Source organism: Myotis nattereri, assembly GCF_964212035.1.
Source record: "Myotis nattereri genome assembly, chromosome: 1".
In the NCBI taxonomy this organism is placed as follows: Eukaryota; Metazoa; Chordata; class Mammalia; order Chiroptera; family Vespertilionidae; genus Myotis; species Myotis nattereri.
The window spans coordinates 161345182-161348761 of NC_138075.1; the positions used below are offsets into that span (position 1 = coordinate 161345182).

At 42.8% G+C, this 3580-nt stretch overlaps 1 pseudogene across 1 annotated transcript; it reads right to left on the reverse strand.

The window, feature by feature from the left end:
* Positions 1-1546: 1546 nt before the first annotated feature.
* Positions 1547-3195, reverse strand: LOC308529535 (T-complex protein 1 subunit epsilon-like; annotated as a pseudogene). Its single transcript has one exon. The product of its transcript is annotated as a T-complex protein 1 subunit epsilon-like (transcript).
* Positions 3196-3580: the final 385 nt, after the last annotated feature.

Here is a 3580-nt window from a genome sequence, read left to right on the forward strand (position 1 = left end):
ACTTCTGTTCACACTCCATAGATAGTCACATGGCCACATGGTCAGAGATGCTGGGAAGGGTCAACCAGATTCGCGCTAAAAAGATTTCAGTGAACACCCAGCAATCTATGCCATAGCTTCAGCCAACACAACCATGCATGCTCTTCTTTTCTCAATAGGACATATCCATGCTGTCCTGCAGGGGGACAATTCAAAGTCCCATCCATCCAAACATTTAGATTTCTTTATAGATTTTACGGCTCTCCATCAGGTCCACACATGCATGGATCCTTAAGGTCTGACAATAGTGGAGTAAGAAGGGGATGATCCCAATGAAGATTCCCAAAGGAAGAATGGACCACATATCAGTCCCTTTCCCATAGCAATGTAGGCTTCTTGCTGAGTGGTATAGTGAAGAATCCCATTCTATCCAACGTGGTCATTTGGCAGTAAGTCTGAGAATACTCTGCCACCTGCATTTAATGGCTTCTAAGGTTACTTGGTTATTGGCCCTACTGGGTGCCAGAGGAAAGAAAGAACATTGGAGAGGGCCTACAGAAAGGGTTCATCAGCCAGGCAGAGGCCAGAACTCAGCTACATGGCCATAACTACCCTATTGTGAGGGAGGCTGGAAACGTGTGCCAAGAGAAAGAGGAAAAGGATTTTCATGTTAAGAAGCATCTCTGCTAAAATAACCACAGAAAACAGCATAAAGAGAAAAAAGTGGTGTCTAACTTTCCTGTGTATCTTATCCTTTTGCTTTGAGCTCACAGTTATTTGTTCTTAATTTGTGCAGCTCCCTAGAGTTGACATTGGAGATGCTTTCCTCCAAGACAATTGGGCTTTGCTGTTATTGATAGCCAGAGGACACTGCTGGCCTTTCCTTTTCTGGCAGATCGGGGCTCAGTGGGAGTCTCAGGGGAGTTCTGCTTAGTGCTTAGCGTGAAAACCATGTTTGCTCTCAGGTCAACCCAGCCTCTTCAATCTGTTCATTGGTCAGAGATCACAGCTCTGGACCCAGCTCACAGGACTGAGCATAGAGATTGTATTTTCTTCTTATAATATGAATAATGCTCTAAGAGTATGTTTTAGTCAGCAGGTAGTGGTTTTGTAGTGGGAGGACTTATAGTTAAACCAATTCACCATACAGATAAAAATGTATCTCCAAGGCAAGAATTTTTCTTTTACCTCCATATTTAAAGATTTCACTTTGGCCTACTTCTTCCTTACATTCTCAAATAATTTTGAAACTACTTTTTTTCTCAAATGACAAAAAACAAAGTATATCTTCAAAGTTTGTTTTTGAAGACAAACTATAATTACATAATTTATGTTCTTAAATATATATATATTTATGTTCATATATATATACATATATATACAGCTAAAGTAGATTTTTACTTATTTTTATTATATTTTTTCTATCACTATTTATCCCCCTATACTCTTCTCCACCTTTCCCACCCCCCTTGCAATCACCACACTGTTGTCTGTGTCAACTAGTTCTTTTTTTTTTTTTTTTTTTACACCATAAGACATCCTTTTATTTAATCATAGTAGTGGTGGTTGTTACTACATTTTATTTTAAATTTTTTTATTCTTCAGATTCTCCAGGCTTTCGGATATCATCAATCTTCAAAATCATTCTAACCATTTGTGTTGCAAGAGAGATCTGTTGCTTTTTGCCAATCAAGGTTTCTATGACATGTTGTTGCTTCACATCGTTTGTACCCTTGTGCATACATACAGTCAATCCCAAGAGCAGGGTTCTTATCCTTCACTTGTCTGGCTCGGACCTCAGACATCATCTGGATGGGATTCATGCCACTGTTCTCAGCAAGGGCGCTGGGGATGACTTCCAGGGCCTCGGCGAAAGCTCGCATGGCATACTGCTCCAAGGCTGGGCACTTATCTGCTGCTTGGCTAACTGCTAAAGCACAAGCGATTTCAGCAGCGCCTCCACCATACACCACGCGATTATCACGGATGAGGTTCGGATGACACACAAGGCATCGTGAAGGGATCGCTTTGCTTCCTCGATGATCATCTTATTTCCTCCTCTGATGAAAATGGTTACAGCTCTGGAGTTCTTACACTGCTCGATGACCAGCATCTTGTCTTTAGTTGTCCCAAATGAGAGCTCTTTTAGAATCCCAGCAAAGCTCAGCTTCTTAGCTGTGAGCTCTGAGAAGCGGGGGACGATCCGCCCTCCTATTGCAATGGCAATCAACTCTATTTCAGGTCGTCCAACCCAAAGAACCGCAGGCAAGTCGTTCTGAAGAAGTAAATGATTCGTTTCACCATCAAAGCCCCATTGGCAAATAGCTAGGTTAGCGCCAGTTTCTTTAATTTGCTTAATCATCTCTTCAAACTTCTCCTTTTCGTATTTCTGAAGGGCTTTATAGTCTTCCACAGCGGTCACATCCACCCTATGCTTCGTCTTTGGTTTTGGTGGTTCAAAGGGACATGTGAGAATTGCAATCTTAGCATCTTGTACTTGTTTTGGCTTCTGTGACTGAAATCCTTGTCCACAATCACGCCCTTAAGAAGTTTAGTGTCCTCCAGTCTCCCGCCCACTCTGCCTTCTACTTAGATGAGCTCAAAGTCAACGTCTCTGCGCTGCGTATCGGCCACAGTGAGAATAGCGTTCACGGCAATCTCAGCCATTTGTCGGTGACAGCTGTTAACCACTTTGGAGCCCAGCGTGGTTTCCGCAGTCTGAATCAGGGGTTCAGAGCACTTCACGTCAACAGGGACGCTATCGCTGATCTCGCCCAGGTAGTCGATAGCAATGCGGGCGGCTTGCTCATAGCCATCGGCGACCCTGATGGGGTGAATGCCACGGTCCAGCAACTGCTCAGCTTCTTCCAACAAGGCACCAGCCAGGACGACCGCTCCGGTGGTTCCGTCTCCAATTTCATCATCCTGTGATTTGGCCAGTTCAACCATCAACTTGGCAATCTGGTGATCAACATCCATCATGCTCAAAATGGTGGCACCATCGTTAGTTACAGTCACATCACCATCCTGATCCACCATCATTTTATCATGCCCATTTGGTCCAAGTGACGTTCTCATTGTATTTGCTACAGCCTTTGCTGCCATTATATGAGACTTGAGAGCCTCCAGCCCCATAAGACGAGTCTTGCGGTTCTCCTTGATGATGAGGAAAGGGCGCCCATATTTATCCAAGGTGAGCGTCCGGAAGGACGCCATGGTCCTGCAGCTGGGGTTACTTCCCCACAACCCTCAACTAGTTCTTTTTCTTTACTTTTCTGTTTTGCTCAATTCTTCCCCCTCTCCTCCCCTAGAAAGTACTTGATAAAATTTTATGCAATGAACTCAAATTTGAAAACTGTGGTCAACAAAATACTTAATTCACCAGTCACCTCTTTGCACAACTTCCAGAAATTTCTGATGACATGATTCAGTCTTTTTAATATAAAATAAAGTTTTGCATGTTAGTCTTTTTCTTAGTCCATAAATATTTTGAAATTTTTCTAGTCTATTCCAGCTGGAAGAGTGTTATACAAAAGATTTACAGTAAAGAGACTGTCCCGGGATTTTTTCATTTTTTACTAAATTTTAATGGTTTTCAAGC